We start from the raw sequence: 23,989 nt of genomic DNA on the forward strand, positions 1-23,989 counted from the left end.
AAACAATTTATTCTGTTACACAGAACTGAAGATTAATTCAACTGTAAATTGACAAAAGTGAGATAGAGTTGGTATTTGTGCATGCATGTAAAACAATTGATGACGTATCCCAGCCTGACGCTGACCTCGATGAGGAGCCGTAGACCGATGCGCTGCAGGGTGAAATGCGTCACATGTTATTGAAATCAAATATGCATGAGCTGAGAATAAGCATTTCACGTGTGCTTCCTGAGACAGTCATTTGTATTGTAACAATGTGTTTGTGTGTGTGTGTGCGCGCATGTGCGGCCCTTTAATGAAGTAGGTAAAGACTGAGCTGTGAGAAACACTTATCAAGCACACAGAGTCCCAGATCTTCTCTGTCATCTTTGGCTGTTCTTTCATCTGCTTCAGTCTGACTGCTTTACCACTAATTCTGAGCTGCTCTCTTGGCTGGCATCAATAATTCAGTGTGATTCAGAGTGTGTTCCTCACTGAAGATGCAGTGTGGAGCCTGTAGTCGTGCAAGAGAAGACTAAAGCACCGAATGACCATTAGACTTTGATGAAACGATCACAGTATGTCAGTTTGATTTCATGTTGACTTTAGGTTGATGAGTTCATGATGTTTTGAGGCGAGTGTGATGCTCATGTTGATGCTGATCGTCAGGATCTGTGCTGGAGTTGTTAACGTCAGTGTTATATCTTATTTGCAGGTTGAGATTATTAATTTTGAGCTTATTTTTTCTTATAGATGTTGTTTATGTGTGTGTGTGTGTGTGTGAGCAAGAGAGAGAGAGAGAGAGAGAGAGAGAGCATTCTGAGATTCTGTTGCAGCAGTCAATTTAGGGTTATTATAATTAACTACCTATATGCAAATGTAATATACTGTACATATGTGACCCTGGACCACAAAACCAGTCTTAAGTGTCAATTTTTCGAAATTGAGTTTTATATATAATCTGAAAGCTGAATAAATAAGCTTTCCATTGACCTTTGTTAGGATCGGACAATATTTGGCTGAGATACAACTATTTGAAAATCTGAGGGTGCAAAAAAATCTAAATATTGAGAAAATCTCCTTTAAAGTTGTCCAAATGAATTCTTAGCAATGCATATTACTAATCAAAACGACTTTTTGATATATTTACAGTAGTAAATTTACAAAATATCTTCTTGGAACATGATCTTTACTTAATATCCTAATGATTTTTGGCGTAAAAGAAAAATCTATAATTTTGACCCATACAATGTATTTTTGGTTATTGCTACAAATATACCCCAGAGACTTAAGTCTGGTTTTGTGGTCCAGGGTCACATATATTAAATTTCCATATATATACATGTATGTATATGTGTGTGTGTGTGTGTGTGTATATATATATATATATATATATATATATATTGGACATGCCAAGTACATGTATATCCATCCTAAAACCTGTCAAAATACATGTTGATATTATAGTAAGTAAATACAGTAAATTAAATACAATACAAATTGACATGCATTTACCCCAAAATGCAGTTTTTTTGTTTATAAGTTATTTAATAAAGTTACATATAGAAATGAAATATACTGTATATTGTTGACATAAATGGTTGCTATACTGTATCTGTTCCATCAGATTCTCTGTCTCTCTTCATTCATTCTCTGTGTAGTTTTCATTTGTCTTGTAATTCAATCATTAGGCTTCAGACACACACACACACACACACACACACACACACACCGGCTCTTCCTCTCTGCTTGTTTTTCTCCATTCTCTGCTGTCTCTGTTGACCTTTGACAGTATTCTGCCTCCAGCACACACACACACACACACACACACACACACTCTCTCTCTCTCTCTCTCTCTCTCTCTCTCACACACACACACACACACACACACACACACACACACACACAGCTTCATGCAGGTCTTTTCCAAACACTGATCATGTCTGTCAAGCTTCAAACCGGACAAAAATGCCATAACAGCAGCATGTAGAAGCATCATAACAGCAGTCAATCATACACAGACTGTACAGTATTCACACGACTGCTGCGACTCTCAGATCTTATTCTCCATTCAGGATATTGTTTCTGACAAACACAAGAGCCAATGATCTATGCATCTGAAGAGTCATGTTTCAACACAAATCTGAATGATATTTGAGAGACTAAATCCAATCTGTTTTGCACATAAATCCATCACATGACTTTAGAAGAAAATGTGGACTACTGTTAATATGAATCTTGTATAGTGCATTTATGGTTTCTAATAACTGATTTAATAACTTCACAACTTCACAAAGATGAGATGTGTAAAACTCACTCTTCTGTTCATTCCTTCAGCTCTCCAGTACATGTGTAATTCGTTTATTATTTTTAATGAACGCTGTGCTGTTGTCATGAGGTTAATAAGACACAGTGTATTCATATGAAAATACTCAGTGTGGTTGTGATTGGCATTAGTGGGTGGTTTCTCCATTGGGTTGTGTTGTACTGTAGTGTAATAATGGCAGTGGACTGCGCAGTCATTCATGAAATTACACACAATTTCACTCCAGCTGACACTTTAAAAGCCCCGCCCACTTTGGACTGTATGCAAATGAGGACCCAGAGCTGGTGTGTGATTGGCTGATGCAGACGGCGCTCACCTGAGTGAGTTTATTGAATGTAACAACGCTTCAGTTCTGCAGTCTGATGATCAGCGGTCAGTGAGCGTGTAAATCATGTCATTGCAGTTTGCGTAACTGAAAGTTTAAGTCAATCGCATTGCATTGTGGGTTACAGCAGCTGTGTTTTATAATGCATATTTTGTGTTCCATGCATGCAGACTATTTGCTTACTGTGCACATATTATTTACGCCATATAATGCAGAAATATCAAGAGTAATTGTACTGTATGCTGTTGATAGGAAGGGTTTCTGTGTTTGATGGGCATCAGTGACAAAACCATTGTTTAGGTACTTAACTGGAAGAAGTATTCATAAATAAATAATGAATATTTTTGTAAAAAAATATAAATTAATAATATAATCTACATTGCATAAATAATAAATTCATATTTTAACACTTAATTGATAATAAAACTATTATCATTATTATTATTATTATAAATATAACATTTTTTATTCTGGCTGGGGATTGAGTTAGTCTGTAACAGAAAGTAGCTTTATATAAAACAACAGTGTCCTCATTTAGATGCTGGATAAGTGTGTGTGTGTGTGTGTGTGTGTGTGCTCTGCAGGTGGTATCTGGGCCGTTTCTCCGCGTGTCCTTGCTCACCTTCAGCGGATCAGCAGGAGAGCGGGCCGGGATGCATCTCGTTTAGTGTTTGCTCATTAATTGTTGTATCGCTCGGCTCTCATTAGGCGTCTCTGGCTGATTGAGCGAGCGCTGAATACGTGTAATTACTGTATTTTAATGATGTGCTCTTCAGAGAGGCTGATTGGAGAGCGTCATCATTCACAGACTCTCAGTGTCACGCTGGTTTTCTGCTTTATTGTTTTTCAGATGCTTGTAATTGATTTCTGCAGATGAGTGTTAATGTCAGGTTTATGAGGCATTTTTGTGCTGCTGAAATCATTTACCTTATTTTGTTTTCCTGACCAAAAATGACCAGCCTTTTAAAAATTGTGTGTAAATCTCTCATTATGCTGAGAATTCAAAAACATTTTTGTTACTTGAAATAAAATGAACGTTAAATATTAAATATTAATTAAATATTAAATTATTAAATTTTTTAAAAATTTAAATAAAATAAAATGTATTAAAAAAAGTTATATGTGTGTAGAATATATATATTCTACACACACACACACACACAAACTACTACTACAGAAACCACTATGACAAAAACACAACAAAATGACAAGTTTTAATTAAAATGAAAATGAAAACAAAATATAAAAATAAAAATGTTATATTTATATTGTATATTATATTAAAATATTAATGAAAACTATAATGGTAACTCAGTGATAATAAAATAACATGAGCTCAGATTAATGAGGCCTGCTACGATTAATCAATCAGCTTCAAAAAGAAGCTCAAATCCTGTGCTAATTGACAGAAAACAAGACGATAAAAAAATTAATCCAAGATTTGGTGATTAATATAGCATTAAAAAAAGCTCTTTTTATCCGATTAACAAGACGAGGGGAAAAAAACAAAACAGTACAAAAATAATCATTTTTTTTGGGAAAGTCGTTCTGTGAGCAGTGCCAGTAAGTTTTAGTCCAATGCATTTTCAAGTAAAAGAAAATCGTCTCCAGATGACCGGAACACAACATCAGGGTTAAAAGAATCATATTCTACACTTCTAGTGCTTTATTGACTTTAATCTGTGCTCGTAGTGAGCTGCCGTCTAAAGGAGTGCTCCAGTGAATCTGATGTTCGTTGAGCTTTTTCCGTCTATATTTTGATCTTGAATGAGGAAGTTTTGTGAGTCTGAGTCATTGATTTTCATTGACAGTAATTTGGTGGACAGTTACCGCTGATCTGAGTGAACTTCAGCAGAACGTTACGCAAATGAGAAACCCACAGCACAGAGACTTGGCAATAGTGCTGCTTTTCATAATATTTCTCTTTAAAGTGAGGTTATGAGGATCCTCAGACGATTCGCCCACGGGACACCCACAGTCTGATGCAGATCCGAGAAACACTGAGCTCTGTTTGAGGAGACGTGTCTGAAATACTCTTTAATATGCTTTTGGATGGACATGTACATTTTTCCACTATATTTAGTCATTTAACTAAGTTTTGCACTGATATTTTAATACCTTTTTTCCATGCATGTTTATTATTGTTGTCTAATGTGCACTCAGAAAATCCTTAATTTCATTGTATTTTTAAAGTTCACTGAATCCTGTAGTGTTACTGCAAGAATCATTTTGTTGCATCGACTGAATCTGAACAGTGGATTTCTATTTCCCAGCATGCAACATACCATTTCAGTCTTTCTGCTTCAAAATTTCATGTTTAATTCAATGTGTTACTTAATGAAAATGGTGTCAAAGTAAAACCTGCACCATGCCTTTTTCAGCGCATAATCTCCCAATCCAGTCCTCCGTGATGAAACTGAACTGGGAGATCAAATGTTATTTCATGTGTTTTTAGGAAGATCTTAACACTTTTAGAAGAGCTTCTGATGGGTTTTTGGGTTTCCCATCGTGCTGAAATGTGGAGATTGTGTTTAGATTGAGATAAACATGATGCGCTGAATAAAACATGCTGTAGGATTGACCTGGAAACAGTTTTCAAGCCACCTTTATTTCTATAGCGCTTTATACAGTACAAAGCAGCTTCAGAGAGATGAACAGCAAAACACAATCAATGATGCAAAATTCATCAAATATGAGACAAATTCAGTTTCAGCTGTAAAGCAGCTCTATAGAAGATCATAGAGTTATTATTCAGATGAATTCAGTTCAGCTTTAGTTCTCATCTGATAGAGTTCAGTTGAATTAATAATATTATTCAGTATTACAGTAAGTGTCTTTTAAATCCACATCAAACCAATAAAAGGAAGGATAAAGGACAGATGCAGTGTTATTTAGTGTCATTAAGATATTGTTATAGTTTTTATTCATATTTTGAATTTTTAATTGTATGTATTCTGTTTTCAATTTAACTTTAAACTTGGAGTATTTTTATTATGTGGTTTTGTCATTTTTATTATTATTATAATTTTTATGTGTCTATATACTGTAGTTTTCATTAATTTTTAATTCAGTTTTAGTTCGAATTTTTGTTTAATTTAGATTATTTATTTAGTTTTAGCTTAGTTATTTTAGTATATCAAGTTAAACGAAAATGAAAATGAGAAATACTGCCTTGGCAACTGAAATAAAAATACAATTTTAATATTTTAATATTTTATTTCAGTTGATGTTTTTTTTTTTCATGTAACATGCAGAAATGAAATAATTTTATTTTTTAAATATTTTATTCTTTTTTTCCAAGTAATGAAAGTTTTTTGTTTGTTTGTTTTTAACTATGGTTTTAGTGTTAGTTGCCTGTAATAACTCTGGACGGATGGTGAGAGAATAATAATCCGTCTGTGGACTCTGTTTAACTCTGAACCCTGATCAGTGATCACATTAAAACACTGAGTCTCCGTCAGGAACCGACAGAAGCCGTGTGTATACTGGATGAATGCAAACACATGAATGAATGATGTGCTGCTGGTGTGACGGCCGGATGGCTGGAGGTGTGTGTGTGTGTGTGTGTGTGTGTGGTCCGTGTGTTTGAGAGCCGACACGCATCCCACTGCTTCAGCAAATCCGCTTTACTGACTAATTCAATCAGCCAGGAGTCTTATGACACACACACACACACACGTGCTGTATTTCATCTCTGTCTCTCTGTAGGTCTCATTCTCAGACACTTGAAAAGTCAAGGTGAAAATTGCTGCTGCATAATTATTTTGCTGGCTTGTTAAAGGAACATTTCATCTTTTACTCATTCTAAAGCACTAAATGAGACGTTTCTCCATGCAGTAACATGTCACGATGTAGTTGAGCTCCACAAATGACAAAAAGCCCCATTTTATCCAGCCTTATCCACATATATAGACTCATGTCAAGCCATATACAGCAAATCTCAACTGATTTATTATATCATTGCAAAATGTAACTATATTATCACACAACTTTAATCTGATAAATGCAACTATAAGACATGAATATATTAAGATTTTATAAACATTAACATGATTTTCTGTTAAAGCTGCTTGTAAAGATATGTTTGATAACACTTGTGTTCTATATTTTAAGTGTTGTTTTAAGCTTTTGTGTGCTGAAAGGGAATATAGTACACAAATAGTTATATAATGCATGCTCATATGGACTACTTTTATCATGCTTTTTTATTAATATTTTATTCTTATTTTCTTTTTTTTTTGGATCTTGATAATCCAGAAAGCAAGTGTTTTATTTTACTTACATGCATGAACCTAATCTGTCTGCACATCTGATTAAAAGTGATTAAAAGGAACGGTCAAAAGGTACAATTTGGTAACAAATGGTAAAATTTTACTGCAAGACTTTATATATAAGGCATTATTAATGTATTAATTATGCATTGTAATGCACCTTATAATGCATTATATGATCTTATTAATAATTGTAATTATAGTTATAAAGCATTATAATACTTATTTATTCATAAATGCAATGCATTAAAACACTTGACAAACAACCGTTTTCAGATGTAGGAAATGCATTTTACGTTTGGTTACAATAATTTATGAAAATATGTAATGCGTTGCAATGTAATTTATATGAATTTTCATTAATACATTTATAATGCATTGTACATGAAGGCATAAAGTGTTACCTAATTAACGTTATTAATATCAAGTAAATTTATTAATATATCAGAATATTTTTGTCACTAAGACGGTTAGTTGTGTATTTAGCAGGTGTTTTTCTTGCATTATTACGGTGTAAATAAGCATTTTGTTAATTTTCAAATTTTAGTTAATATTTTGAATTAGATTTATTTTTTGTCATTAGTTTTTTTTAAATGTAGTTTTTATTTAGTCTGTTTTCCTTTTTAATTTTTTTGTTTATTTCAGTTCATTTTTTAAAATTTATTTCAAGTAATGAAAATGTTTTTTATAGATAAAAAAGATGTTTTTATGGTTTAGTTTTGGTTAATGCTAATAACCCTGATTAACATTCTTAATATCATATATAAAATGGTTGGTTATTTACTCACCCGCAGTACAGCAGTGCAGTGTTTTATTTGTATTGCCGCTCATAATTGCTAATTTGGGAGTCTGGTTTCTGTCTAGCAGATTTGTGGCGAGTCTCAGAGAGAGTAACGCTGCACAATAACGACATGGAAGCTAAAATAAACAGGCAGGAAAATCGATGCTCGTGACGCTGCGGCTCTCGTGAAGCGAGTGGATGGAGGCACTTCAAAGACGAGGCCATCTGCTGCCCTTTATCGATCCCAGCCCTGATATTTACAACAGCGCTCCGTTCTAATGCAATCAGACTATATAGCCAAGAAAAAGCTGGAGTCCTGTGAATGCATCGTCGCTGTCCTGTATGTGTCAAGCATTTGATGCAATGCTCTTTTAGACAGCATGCTGAGAGAGAGTTTCCTGTGTGTTTCGCTTCACTATGACACTCCGCCTTTGAGGGTGAATGATCAGATAATCAGAGCCAAGACAATTAGAGTGCTGTGAAGAGACTCGACACAGGCTTTGGCCCAGAAGTGTTAAATGAGCGGTTAAAGTTAAACATAGACTGAGTGTTTTACTTAATGGCACACAAATCCAGCGCTCCTTGTGTTCTTGGTGACATTTTAATTCTTAGCACATCTTTATAAATGCAGAGAGAAAATAGGCACGTTTGCAGTGGACTCGCGAGTTCTCATCCATATTCAGCAGCGAGTGTTTTGAAAGCGCCCATTAAACTGTATTAGTCTTTCAACGCGCGACCAGAAAACAATGAGAGCTGTGCTATTAATGATAGTAATTTGAGTAAACAAAGACTCAGACTTATAGATTTGTATCAGAGAAGCCAACAATGGAGATATGATTGTATTGATTTAGTCATTGTTCTGTCTGGATGGAAATGTGTTCACTCTCAGTTCATCTGAGATCAGGAGGAGTGTGTTTGGAGAAATGTGTCTCTGCATCAGTGTCTCAGCAATGGATGCTCTGCAGTGAATGGGTGCCGTCAGAATGAGAGTCTGATAAAAACATCACAATAATCCACAGCACTCCAGTCCATCAGTTAACATCTGGAGAAGACAAAAGCTGAGACACATCCAGCATTAAGACGTTTTTAACTAAAATACAAGTCCATAATCCATAATAACTCTTCCTCCAGTGAAGAAGTGTTCTGGTCTGAATCAGGAGAGAAATCTGCAGATCAAGCAGCGTTTAAAACAGTACAAAACAGCTCTAAACAAACACGTGGTGTGGATTACTGTGATGTTTTTATCAGACTCTCATTCTGACGGCACCCATTCACTGCAGAGCATCCATTGCTGAGACACTGATGCAGAGACACATTTCTACAAACCTGATGAAGAAATAAACACATCTACACTGCCAGTCAAAAGTTTTTGAACAGTAAGATTTTTAACACTTTTTAAAGAACTTTCTTCTGCTCACCAAGCCTGCATTTATTTGATCCGAAAAACAGTAACATTTTGAAATATTTTTACTATTTACAATTATAGTTTTCTATTTGAATATATTTTCAAATGTAATTTATTTCTGAAATAAAAAAGCTTTTGTCACATTATACACTATACAGTACCATTCAAAAGCTTCATTCAGTATAATTACATTTTCTTTTTTTCTACTTGGCTGTTTTCAACATAATATTAATAAATGTGTTTTGAGCAGCAAATCAGAATATTAAAATGGACTCTGAAGGATCATGTGACTGGAGTAATGATGCTAAAACTTCAGCTTTGAAATCAGAGGAGTAAATTACATTTTAAAATATATTCAAATAGAATTAGTTATTTTAAATAGTAAAAATGTTTCAAAATTTTACTGTTTTTGCTGTTCTTTGGATCAAATAAATGCAGGCTTGGTGAGCAGAAGAGACTTCTTTAAAAAAAACATTAAATATCTTACTGTTCAGAAACTTTTGACTGGTAGTGTACATCGAGGATGGCCTGAGGGGGAGCACATTTTCAGCACATTCATTTTAGGTGAACTATTCCTTCATTGTATAGCTGTGAAATCTGTTGAGTTTGTGGTCATGCTGCAGATCTCTAGTGTGTGTTTTGCTGTAGTATATGGCGTTGTGTGCGGATAAAGGGCTTGTGATGACCACTGCCAAGCACTGAATACTGCAGATGTCATGTAGTCTGAATGTGCTTGTCTCAGGGGTTTTCTTTGAGACTGAGTAAAGCTATTCTGAATGTAGACGCCTCTCATCTCTGACAGTAATATAGCGGTGGTGTTTTCAGAGACACACGTGGTCATGCATGAGCTTTGAAGATCAATAGTGTGTGTTCTTCTGTAATCCTTAAAGAAGATGAAACAGCAGCTTAAGGGCTCGTGGCTTGTGATTCCTCTGCTGTGTAGCTCTCACTTCACTGTCTGTGTGAGAGGAAGACATGCATGTTGGGTAATTACCGGAGGTAAAACTTCATGAGTGCAGCTTGATAAGTGAATTAAAGCACATTAACATGGATCCTTACAGAGTTCTGTAATCTGATTGGATGAGCCTCATTCTCATCTGTAATCCTGAAGATATTTGTGCACCTGTGATTAGTTTAATTCTGTTTTTATTCTACAGTTAGGTTAAGCTGATGTGTTGGCAATTGTAAACAGCCTATATTTGGGTAATGGACTATATTACTTGGCTAAATCATTGTTTATGATTATAATTACCATTGATAGATGTAATTATTTTCTTGTGTTTTGTCTCATTGATGTTTCTATCGTTGTGATAGTGAAGTGTCCATCAGATTCCAACTTCAATTTTAATTTTTCATTATGAATACTGCAATTTGCAGTGTTATTTTAGTATTTAGCAGATATTATAGTTTTTGTTAATATTATGAATCAATTTTTATATTTAGATTTTGTTTTAATTGTAACTTTAAAGCTTATGTAATTTTGTGTTTTTGTCATTTTTGTTCGTTTTCGTTTTTATGTCTATTTTTTATTTATTTTTACATTTATTTCAATTTATTTTTTAAATTTATTTAGTTTTAGTTATTTTAATATTTAAAATGTAATATTTAAAACTAAACAAATGAGAAATGTTGCCATTACAATTAGTTGAAATAAGGTTATGCTTTTTATATTTTATTTTATTTACTTTTAATGAAAAAGTTTTTCTTTATAGTTTTAGGTAATGTTAACAACCTGGTCATTTTACAATATTTCTATTTCATTCTTTTCTATTTTATCTATCTATTTACAAAAATCAGTCATAGCATTTGTATTAAGTTTGACATATAGTTACTTTAGTACTTCAAGTTAAACTAAACTAAAATAAGAAATGTTGCCATGGAATCTGTTACAGTATTGTGGCTGTAGAGACACGCACAACAACAGAGTAACAATAATAGTCCTTTAATTCCAACACATAGGACAGCAGAGCATGCAACCACACACACTAAACTTAAATCAATCCACAATGAAGACCAGACACTGAGGGAATATATACACAGGCAAAACAAAGGAGCAAACGAGGTGATTAACGATACACAGGTGAACAGAATGACATAATCAAGACAACTAAGGAAAACTGGGTCAAAGGAACAAAACAAGGCAGGAGAACTGAAACAGGGAAAAACACAAAATATCCATAACTGTAACAGCAACTAGCTGAAATAAAATAAGTTCAAGTTGTTTTTTTTCAGTTAATGTAATGAAAATGTTTTTCATTATTTTAGTTTCAGTTAATGATAATAACCATGGTTAATTCTAGAATAATTCTATTGTATTCTATAGTGACAATGACATTGGTCAATTGGCAATAATTCTATTATATTCTGTAATGACAATAACCATGGTCAATTGGCAATATTCTATTCTATAATGACAAACCCTGGCCAACTGGCAATATTTCTATTCTATTCTATTCTATTCTATTCTATTCTATTCTATTCTATTCTAATGACAACAATTGGCAATATTCTGTTATATTAACAACATAAATCCTGGTCAGTTGGCAATATTTCTGTCCTGTTCTATTCCAGTCTATTCTAGACTAACTGAGACACAGCATTTGTATACTGTTGCTCTCTCGTTGGTCTGATTGCTTCTATTGTTCTTCTCATTTGTAAGTCGCTTTGGATAAAAGTGTCTGCTAAATGATTAAATGTAAATGTATTATAATGACAATAACCCTGGTCAAATGGCAATATTCCATTCTATTCTATAACGACAAAAAACCCTGGTCAACTGGCAATAATTATGTTCTATTCTATTCTATTTTATTCTATTCTATTCTATTCTATTCTACTACTCTGGTCAGTTGGCAATATTCTATTCTATTAACAACAAAAACCCTGGTTAATTGGCAATATTTCTGTTCTGTTCTATTCTATTCTATTCTATTCTATTCTAATGACAATAACCTTGGTCAATTGGCAATATTCTATTCTATTATATAATGACAAAAAGCCTGATCAATTGGCAGTAACCCAAGTCAATTGGCAATATTTCTATTCTGTTCTATTCTATTCTGGTGACAATAACTCTGGTCGAATGGCAATATTTCTATTCTGTTCTAATCTGTTCTGTTCTATTCTGATGACAATAACCCTGCTCAAATGGCAGTATTTCTATTCTGTTCTAATCTGTTCTGTTCTATTCTGATGACAATAACCCTGCTCAGTATTTCTATTCTGTTCTAATCTGTTCTGTTCTATTCTGATGACAATAACCCTGCTCAATTGGCAATATTTCTATTCTGTTCTGTTCTATTCTGATGACAATAACCCTGCTCAGTATTTCTATTCTGTTCTAATCTGTTCTGTTCTATTCTGATGACAATAACCCTGCTCAGTATTTCTATTCTGTTCTAATCTGTTCTGTTCTATTCTGATGACAATAACCCTGCTCAATTGGCAGTATTTCTATTCTGTTCTATTCTATTCTGGTGACAATAACTCTGGTCGAATGGCAATATTTCTATTCTGTTCTAATCTGTTCTGTTCTATTCTGATGACAATAACCCTGCTCAGTATTTCTATTCTGTTCTAATCTGTTCTGTTCTATTCTGATGACAATAACCCTGCTCAATTGGCAATATTTCTATTCTGTTCTGTTCTATTCTGATGACAATAACCCTGCTCAAATGGCAGTATTTCTATTCTGTTCTATTCTATTCTGATGACAATAACCCTGGTCAAATGGAAACATTTCTATTCTATTCTTTTTCAGAGTTTTTATTTTATTTTATTTTATTTTTATAAATCAGTCATGGCGGTCTGTATGAAGTTTGTTGTTTGTGTTGGGTGTTGTGAAGTTTTCTTCCATCAGCAGTATGTGTGTTTGTTGCCCTTGAGCGTCCGGTCCCTCTGTGGAGAAGGCGTTGGTTTCAGACAGACGAGGGCTGCTTTCCTCAGACGGCCGTATTGATTATGAGATTCCTGAAGCACGTGTATTTTTTAGCTACAGGGTCTCTGAGATGTTTCGGGCCAGACATTTTGTCGTCTAACTCTTGTCGTTTGATTTACGGAGGAACATGTTGTGCTGTTCTTCGCTTCTTCATGCACATTTGTTTTATTTTTCCGTCATGAAGTCCTGGTGTGGGCCAAACCAAAGTCATTTTTTATAGAAATGCTCTAAGGGGAATAAAAACAGACGTATGATAAGAAATCTCCAGAGAAAATCAGAAAAGATAAGAAGTTCAGTTCCGGCGCAGTTACTGGTCTGTGAAGAACTGCTCGTATCTCACAATATCATCTGCTCTTCCTCAAGTTCTCTTTGAAATTTAATAATGTGTTTGGTTAGAGATATCAGATCATGTGCTTCAGACGTTTATATTTCTAGCAGTGTGTGTGCAGACGTGTGAATGTGCAGCAGCTTTCCTCTGAATCATGGCAGGATTCTGAGTCCATGAGAAGCTGGATCTTGGCAGTGAATCTGGAGATGTTTTTTATCTTGAAATATCGCCAACCCACCAACATTTCGCTTTGCATCATTGCAAGTCTTTAACTTGCTCGGCTGGGCTTTAAATATATGTTTAATATTCAGTAATATTATCAGTTTACCTGCACTAATACTATCAGATGAGAACAAAACATGAAGTGAATTGATCTGAATAATGACACTAACTTTACAACTTTAGGGGGAAGTCATGGCCTAATAGTTAGAGAGTCTCAGGTCCGGCAGGAATTGTAGGTGGAGGGAGTGAATGTCTTTTGGCCACATGTCATGTCACGTCACTTTCACTTTTTCACTTTCACTTTTCAACATTCACATGGTTATTAAACTGAACCGAATCAAAATTAATTTAAACTAAACAAAAATGGAAAATGTTGCCTTTGCAAATAGTTGAAATAATTTTTGCACTTTTTTTGCATTTTTGCACTTTTTTTGCATTAATTATGATAACCCTGATCATTTGGCAATATTTCTATTCTATTCTATTCTATTCTATTCTATTCTATTCTATTCTATTCTATTCTATTCTATATTTTAGAATTGTTTGGGCATTTTTAATAAAAATCAGACATGTTTTTTTGGTGTTAAGCTGGTTGTTTTGTTATTTTTGTATTTAGTACTTCAGCTTAAACTGAACAAAAATGAGAAATGTTGCCATATTTCATTTTTTGTTTGATATTTTTATATTTTATTTCAGTTAATGTTATTTTATTCCAATCAATAAAATGCCCCCAGCCCCATTGTTTAACTCTGCAACATTGGCACTGTTACTAAACTGAATTAAAACTAATTTGAACAGAATTGATCTGAATAATTCTGTAGAGCTGCTTTTCAGCTGGAATTGAATTTGTCTCATAATTCAAATTATGATATAAAAATATAAATTCTAAAAAATAAATTATAATAAAAATAATCAAATTGTACAAATATTAGCACTATTATTTCCTGTTTATTTCTGTGAAGCTTTGAATCGATCTGTATTGTATGAAGCGCTGTAGAAATAAATGTGAATTGGTTTGTCAGCTTTCGTGTGTCGGCTGCACTATAGAGCGTTTTGAGGTCCTATACTGAAATGATCTGCATTACTGCATGTAGAAGGTCTGTTTCTCACGCAGGCCTCACATTATCCACATGATCTCTCAGCGCATTTCACATTACCCATCATGCTCAGCACAGCTCTGTTTGTGCCCGCCAGCCGTTCGTGCCCTTGATTGTGATTAATAAGGAAAAGCTTATGAAAACTGCATAATCTCTTTTTGCATAATTAATGGCAAACCATGACAGCATCTCCAAACAAATAAGTCCTGTATTCAGAGAGAGTTGAGTGAGTTTTGAAATACTCAGAGAGGATGAGTGGAGATATTTGATGATTTGAAATGATCTGAGTAACGTTACTGTATGTTATGACTGTATATGGAGTGTGATGATGCTTCATGTGTGAATCACTAGAGATTCTGCTGTAATGTTTATATCCACAATGCAAGCGACTGGTTTGCATATGAGAATGAGGGAAAATCAAGGAGAAATTGTGCATTTATCAGCTGTTTAACAATCAGAATCCAGAGATTAAACTGAACTATTTTATGAGTTTTGACTGTATTTGTTTCTTGCATTGTTATTTTAGTATGTACTGTTCTTATGAATAGTTTTAGTTTTTAGTTTTATATTTTCCTTTTTAATTTTAGTTTAAGTTTTAGTGATTTTATTGTGTTTTTTCATTTATCTTTTTTTAAAATATGTCTATATAGTTTTTTATAGTTGTAGTTTTTTTTTTATTACAAATTAAACTAAAACAAAATGAGAATTATTGTCTTGACAGCCAGCTGAAATAAAGTAACTATTTTATATTTTCATTTATTTCAGTTTACTTTTATTTTATTTCATATAATATGTTTTTATTTCATATAATAGGTATTTCAGTTTTTTCTTTACATTTATGCTTTTAGCAGACACTTGTTATCCAAAGTCACTTATAATAGAAGAATAAAAGTAATTAATTAATTAATGAAATATACACAGTCGGGTTGAGGAGAAAGCATGATTAGAAAACAAATTAAGCAAATAATTTTTTGTAATTTATTTTTATTTTTATTATTAATAATTATTATTAATTATTAATTCTTCTATGTGTTCTTTTTTATTTTATTTTATTTTTTAGAATAAATAAACTCATGATAAATACTGTTACTGTGACCTTTGGTCAAGCTGTCCACCACAGTTAGGAAGCTTTTGCTGAAATTTCGTGCTGTCTAAATGTGTTGTTCACACACACACACACACACACACACACACACGCCGGTCAGATCACGTGAGCTCCATAATGGAGCTGCTGGACGAGACTCATCCTGTTCTTAATGATCTTCATGTATCTGTTGACCATTTAAAGGTTCTTTAATGATCCTTACAGGGACCCTTATCACAGCCTCATATATCAAACACACGGACGCTCGATGATCCCAGTGTGCACTGCATCGAAACCAGCTCTAACTGTGCTTCTTTAATTGGAGCTTCTTCTCTGGACAGCAAAGGCCTCATCAATATTTTGATGCTCTTTATTTGCGTAATGGATGACAAATGAGAGAAGACGTTTGAAAGTTTTGTTTTGTACAATGGTTTGCTCATCCAGCACTCATTTAGTTTTATAAAAGATCCCATTACTGTTTCATTGTGAGAAACCTCTGCAAATGATTTAGTGTGTGAGTGAACTGAATCAAACTGAATCGCAAACAAATTCAGAACTCTTTGTTCATCAGAGTAGAATTTGTGAATCTGGCGTCATTAGTTCTAATTCTAAACAGCAGATAGAAAACACATGATTGCATGAGTATTATCACAAAAGATGATTCTCAGATTAATATTCAGTCATCTCCATTTACGCATAAGGTTTCACCTTTAATATTGCTGCAGGTCTGCTGTTGTGTTAATATGAAGCGTCTGTCTGTGAGAAGAGAAGCTCAGGAGATGGAATAATTAAGATGTTTGAATTTTTTTTAAAGGAGTCTCTTCTGTTCACCAAGGCTGCATTTATTTGATCAAAAATACAGTATAAAATGTGAAATAGTATTACCGTTTAAAGTAGCTGTTTTCTATGTGAATATCTGTTAAACTGTAATTTATTTCTGTGATGCGCAGCTGTATTTTCAGCATCATTACTGCAGTCTTCAGTGTCACATGATCTTCAGAAATCATTCTAATATGCTGATTTGCTGCTCAAGAAACATTTCTGATTATTATCAATGTTGAAAACAGTTGTGCTGCATAATATTTTTGTGGAAAATCTGATCATGTGACACTGAAGACTGGAGTAATGATGCTGAAAATTCAGCTTTGATCACAGAAATAAATTACAGTTTGATAGATATTCACATAGAAAACGGTTATTTTAAATTATAAGAACATTTCCAAATTTTTACTGTATTTTCGATCAAATAAATGCAGCTTTGGTGAGCAGAAGATACATATATTTTTAGAAACTCCTCACCATTCCCAAACTTTTGAGTGGTATTATAGTCTGAATGAAGTCTCCAGAGCTGGTCTCATCTGTGGCTCTGTGTGTATCATTAGTTGGAGTGCTGTGTGGCACAAGATGGACCTCAGACAGGAAGAGACACTAATGACTTCCTCTGTGTGGGTTTTCTGCCCACGAGCGCCAAACCGCTGTCAGTCATCTCGAAAAAACCTTCAGCAAGATGCTTCTTAACGAAACCAATAAGTACAGATGGATATAGTCAACAGGAAACTAAAATTAGTAATGCATTTTGTGTAATAATCACAATACATCAGTTACATCAGCTTCACAAAAAATCATGCTGTTAATGTTTATAATATCTTAATATCTTCATGCCTTAAATTTGCAGTTATCAGATTAGAGCTGGATGATAATAGAGTTATGTTTTGCAGCAATACAAACAGTCAAGCAGATGAATGCATGTACAGTAAAGTTAGATGAACTATAAATCCATCATGTATATCTCTGGCTGATAATACAGTAGCTTTTATGAGCATAGAGGCAGTTGTAGCATCAGTATTCATGAGGGTTGACGGTCTTATTGTTGCTCTGTCATCCATTAGCGCTCCATTGGAAATCACTCGCTCCTTCTTCATCATGTTGGCTGAGAGCCAGATTTCTGCTGCTGACTCAGACTCATCTGCTGATGTGTTCACCATAAAACGCCTGCGAAGCCTTCAGCTTTCTGTGTGTTTGGCTCTCCTGCTTTCTCCGTGATGCTTTGTGTGAATTATGGGAGAACCGTGAACAAATATTCGATCTATGAATGCGGTAATAACCTTATTTTAAACGGGAGATTATTCTACTCACTTTTCAACTTTAAAATCAAATTTAAAAGTGTGAAAGGGTTAACAAATTACTACAACGGACCATGATTAACCCCAAAAGATCGATTGTTATACATGTGTTAAATATCACTGTAGTTATATATGTCTAACAGTGTCTTGAAAAACACTTCATTTAAAAGTTGAGTGATAATATTTCAAAGAGATTTCCATCGTTTTGACAGATAACAAATATTGTAATGACCTGTTTCAGGAAACAATGCAGGGACATTTTAAAGCATCTGTGAAAACAAGCCTGGAAAGAGAGGATGAGGATTCAGTGAATTATTCACGAGATTTATCATTAATTAAATCACAAATGCACAGTATTTGCTGTCTTTTTTTCATTTTACAGCAAAAGGAAGAATGAAATCTACTGTATATTCTGAAGTTTTTTACTGAAGGGTTTGTTCATATAACATTCACCTGGCTTTATACAAAATGTACTCATCAAACATAGTGAAAATGTGTTTGTTTTCTGTCTGTTGACAGGATTTTAAAAAGAGAAATAAAAAATCTAATATGGCAACAAAATAAAACCAGAATTATGAATCTGACGTTATCCAATAGTTTGGGTTAATATTTTGAATTAGATTTTTTTATTTTATTTTTTTTCTGCTTTCATGTTAATTTTAGTTAAAGTTTTAGTAATTTTCTTGTGTGTGTGTGTGTGTGTGTGTGTTTAATTAGTTTAGATTGTTTTTAAATACGTCTACATAGTTTTTAGTCATTTTTATTCCAGTTCTAGTTATTATACTACAAATAGTTAAACTAAATGAAAATGAGAAATAATTAAGAGAAAAAGATTCAGCTCTTTGCACTGATATTCTTGTTAAATTAAAATACCAATCGTTATGTTATTCTCCTGACATCAGAAAATACAACATGAAGGAAACTTTTCAGCTCATTCGGTCAAACTGAGGGATAAAGATTATTTGTAGCACAGCCTCATGATTTGAAATGATTTTTTTGTTTGTTTTTTTGAGTGAACGTCCCAAAAGAGCCTCCCATAATTTGAACACACATAGTCTCGTTAGGACAAATGTGGATAATGTGTTTATAGGAGACAGAAGAGGCTGTTGTGTGTTTAATATCACAGGTGCATGATGTTCAAATCTCTATAATATTTTAATCAGAGCTCTCAGAGGAACGGGTTTGTCTGGCTTTATTGCATTCTGGGAACACAAGAAAACAGACGGCGTTCCAGCAAACAAATGGCTAAACGTTAGTCATCACAGATATTGGCCGTCAGAATGACTGCTGTTTTTATCCGGTCTTTCTTTAAGTGTATTAAAGCCAGAGCAAATTTGCCCACAGACTCCGGTTTATGAATGTAAAGCACTGCGATGCCAAGAACTGGTGAATAGCAGAAACATTTCCCCTCACTAATTCACCAGCATGCACACAACAGAAACATCGCACTACTGAGGGAACATCATCCTGATGAGTGACTGATTCTAAACAGCACCATTAAAATTGTGTGTAACTTTTGATTTGCTATTTTATTGACTGAATTATATTTATAATCCAAGTTTTCTCTTGTTTTCTTGTTAGGGCTGATTCTTGAGATCCTAGTGTGCGAGTTTAAGGCGAGACTACAGCAAACCAGTGTGTTTCATGCACTGCTCAATTTGGAGATTTTGGTCTATTCTGCTTCCATATCATGTCTCTTCTCTCAGACTAGTGGAAAGAAAACATTTAAGGGTTTATTTTATTGCTCTTTTATCTACTTTTGTCTGTAGATTTCGATCTTTAAAGAGTTTTTTTCTCTTACATTCAGCAAGCTTTACAGTTTTATTCCTCTCTATATTCTGAAGGTTTGCTCATGTTTCATTCACACTGATTTATACAACATTTTACTCCTGAAAACATTGGAGTAAAATGTATTTGTTTTCTGTCTGTTCATAGTATTTTCTGATTTATGGAGTGATATAAAGAGAAATTTAAAAAGAAAGAAAAGAGAACCTTTAACTCTAATATGACAACAAAATCAAAGAATTATGAACCTGACTTTCTGATCCAGCAATCAGATTTATGTTCTGGAAATATATGTAAATTAGTGCATATTTAATTAGATACGGTCTCATTTGCATATATAAACATAACATTAAACACTTGTATAATAATATATAATATAATGTAATATAAGGCAATTGTCTTAATGTAGTATTGTTGTCATTGAGATACTGTTATAGTTTTGTTAATATTTTGATTTAGTTTTTATTTCTATATTTTTTGCCTTCATGTTAATTTTAGTAGTTTTTCCTTTAACATGTGTAGATCATTTTTATTATTTCAATTTTGGTGTCAGTTATTTTAGTACATCAGGTTAAACTAAAATAAAATGAAAATGTTGCTTGGAAACTATAGCTAAAATATGTTTGTTTTTTTGTGTGTGTGTTTTTATTTTATTTTTATTTTAACTAAACATTTATTTTATTTCAAGTTAAACTAGTTTAAGGTTTTAATTTTAGTTTTAGCTTGCTGTAATGAATTGAGTAATTTTATGGATTTGGCAGCACTGTTGGATAAGAACAAAACCTGAACTGAATTGATCTGAATAATGACTCTTCTGTAGAATTGTCTTCAGTAGAGCTGCTTTACAGCTGAAACTAAAATCAGTGATGAATTTCAGAACATTAATTGTCTTGATATTAAATGTCCCTGTTAAATGTATTGTATGAAGTACTGTAGAAATAAATGCGCTTGACTTGTATGGAGTCAGGCAGCAGAAATCTGTTCAATCTGTTCGCGTGAGAAGCGTCTGCAGAATGAGATTCTTAAGAGATGCTGGAAGTCTTTAGAGCATCTCGACTCTTGCATCTTCAGAAGTGACCCGAGGCGACCCGCGTCCTCTCATGTGGATGAGTGTGTGTTTCTGAGCGTTTCTTCAGTATGTGTGTGTGTGTGTGTGTTATGGCTCGCCTCAGGATGCGGTTAAAACACAGCAGAAAGCTTTTCTTTCTCACACAACTCTGCTTTATCATCAGTGGATGAGCTTTCAAACGGAAAAAGGGCTTTTGGAGCACATCAATACCAAAAAAACTCAGCAGATCACTAAATACATATCTAATGAAATCAAAACACATGAGCTCTGATATCTTTGACTGTTCACTGATGCTTGAATATATCGAATAGAAACTCTGAATGCATCTTCATTATTAAATCATATTAAAACTACACTGGCCATCATTCAAAACATGTTTCAAAAGCATTAAATGAAATGATGAGCTGTCATATTTAGTTTCCTAATGCATTACACTGCAAAAATTATTTTCTTACTTAGCGTTTTTTTTTTTTTTTAATCAAGATACATTTACTTGAGATGCAAAATGACTTGTTTGTATCAATGTATCAACATTTATGATTACAATTATTAATCATATGATTAAAACAAGAACAAATATCTGTCAGTGGGGTCAGAATATTAAACTAGGGAAAACAAGAATATTTTTCTGACCCCACTGGCAGATATTTCTTCTTGTTTCAAGCAAAAACTCACTTTCTTTTTCTCATAAAACAAGACGCAATATCTCAAGTCATTTTGCATCACCAGTAAATGCATCTTAATTTAAAAATCTTTAGATATTTGTTCTACAAAACAAGACAAAAACACAGTGGAGGAAAATGATTTGTTGCAGTGTAGGTATCATAATAATAATAATGTGCTGTTGTTTGAGGTGTTTTTCTGCTGATCTGGCTGGATAAAGGTCAAATCGATGCGCTGTTTTCTCATGACTTCACACACGCTGGAGTTTTTCTGATGTGAAGCATTGATTGGCGCTGCTCAGGGGCGGATTGGCCATCTGGCAATTCTGGGAAATGCCAGAGGTGCTGCACCATTTTCTTTAATGTGGGCCGTTCAGATTTATATAAATAAATAAATTATATAAAACAATTCATACAAATAAATTGTTTTTACATGCCAACAGCGCATATGATGGCTTTTTATCGTTTGCATGATTTGTTTTCCCGGTGGGCCGCTGTACAATGTGGGCCGGCCCATACTGAAAATATATAAAGAATGAATTATAGTAAATGTAGCCCACTTGAGTCAAACATTCTAATTAATTTATTCTCAGTGCAGGGGTTCAAAAGCGCTCGTCAATGTCAAAATGTTTGAAATAGACAATCAAAGTGTAGAAGGCTTTACCGTTCACCGAGCTAAACTGCACGCCACTTGAATGCGAGCTGAGGTCAAATGTAAGCAGCTAAACATGACGAGACAATTCAGTAATATTTGCTAACTATTTACGATATAAAAAATGTTAAATGACAGACATTATTTTTCAGGTAGGCCTATGCAAACTACTGTTATTCATCACAACATAAGATAAAAGTGAATGTTTGTAAATCCAGGCTTTCTTCTGTAATTTGACGTGTCTAAGAAAATGTTTAAAAAAAAAAAAAAACATAGGCTGCAAAAAAAAAAAACACGTAAACCTAAAATATAATTCTCAAACGTATAGCTACTCTAGAATATTGTTAATCTGAAGACTTTCACTTTCAAGTGCCGTGTTTAGGAAAGTGACATATATTAGGCTATAATAAAAATATAATTTGCTGTTTCACATGAATTATTTTATATAGGCCTACAAATTAGCGGTCAAATGTTTGAAATAATTAAGACTTTATATTTATTTATTTTTTGAAAGAATGCTGAATTTATATGATCAAAAATACAGTAAAGATAATAATATGAAATATTATACTTAAAATAGTGGTTTTCTGTTAAAGATATTTTAAAATGTTGTTTATTTCTGTGATTAAAGCGTAATTTTCAGCATCACTGCGTCAGTCTTCAGTGTCACGTGGCTCTTCAGAAATTATTCTAATATGCTGTTTTGCTGCTTAAATATTATTAGGTATTATTTATGATCAATTATTACTAATGGTACGATATTATTATTATCAATACTGAAAACTGTTTTTGTTTAATATTTTTGTGGAAACTGTGATACTTTAACTACTTTTCAGGATTATAAATAATTTGTAATAAATATAAATATCTTTGCTGTCTTATCTTTAAAAAAAAATATTTATAAAACGATAGCATTTTATTTCTGTATTGTGTTATATTTTTATAAGTAGTATTAAAAATTCTCAGGGAATACATGAAGAGAGAAAAATTATACCTGCAATGCAATGCAAGTTTCTTTGAACAAAAGCATCTGGGAAATACATAAATGCAATGCAACTTTTTGTTTCTCACAATTGAGGTTTTTTTTGTTTGTGCACTAAAATGTTTAATCTTTTGATTTGATTTTTTCCCCCAACTTTTGTTACAGTGGAATTCTGAAGATATAATTTTCTTTAATCTCACTATATCTCACTATATTATGTGTTTATGAAACACATGTGACTGAAATTAAATTATATTCCAGTTTTAAATGTGCATCTGATTACAGATTGCCTGGGATTACACAAGAGAACCAGTTCAAGGGAAGAATAATTATCTTTTTGGATTAAAATAATTTCTTTATATGAAATTCGAAATGGTATGACAATTAGATATTAGTCTGTACAGAAATGGAAATTTACACGCTAATACACACTATATACACAGTCACGCAATGCTGATGTTGTTAACATTAACAATTTGAGAACAAAGTATAACAATAATAATAATTTGCACGGTTTGATGTGATATGAGCTAACCGATCGTTAGATTTAATCACCATTGGTAGCGTGATTTACTGTAATGCTTTTTTCCTCAGTTGGTCAGAACAAACGTGGCAGACTTGTTACTTACTTGTTCAGATGACACTATACGGTGAAAATTCTTAGTTGGGTCATATATTGCAAGATGTAGGCTAGAATCTGTGATTCTGAAGTACAGTATTCACACTGACAGCTACACATACTCCTCAAAACATTAGATTCGTATAATAGAGCCTTAATGAACTTATCAAATGTAAACTTTCAATGACTTATTTGGATAAAAGCATCTGCCGAATGCATACATATAGTAAAACAGCACATATTATTCTATTATACACAATAATATGCTGCATTGTTGTCGTATGACTGCGTATAATGTCATGTCCTGATTACATTGCTTTGTGGAATACGATAGTTATTTGG

General features: G+C 33.3%; 1 protein-coding gene across 1 annotated transcript in view; it reads left to right on the forward strand.

Moving 5' to 3' along the window:
• LOC131551794 (serine/threonine-protein kinase 32C-like) overlaps positions 1-23,989 on the forward strand; it is a 76,378-nt gene that overhangs the window by 4,922 nt on the left and 47,467 nt on the right. The gene's annotated exons all lie outside the window — the stretch shown is intronic.

This window comes from Onychostoma macrolepis, chromosome 13 (genome assembly GCF_012432095.1).
Source record: "Onychostoma macrolepis isolate SWU-2019 chromosome 13, ASM1243209v1, whole genome shotgun sequence".
Lineage (NCBI taxonomy): Eukaryota > Metazoa > Chordata > Actinopteri > Cypriniformes > Cyprinidae > Onychostoma > Onychostoma macrolepis.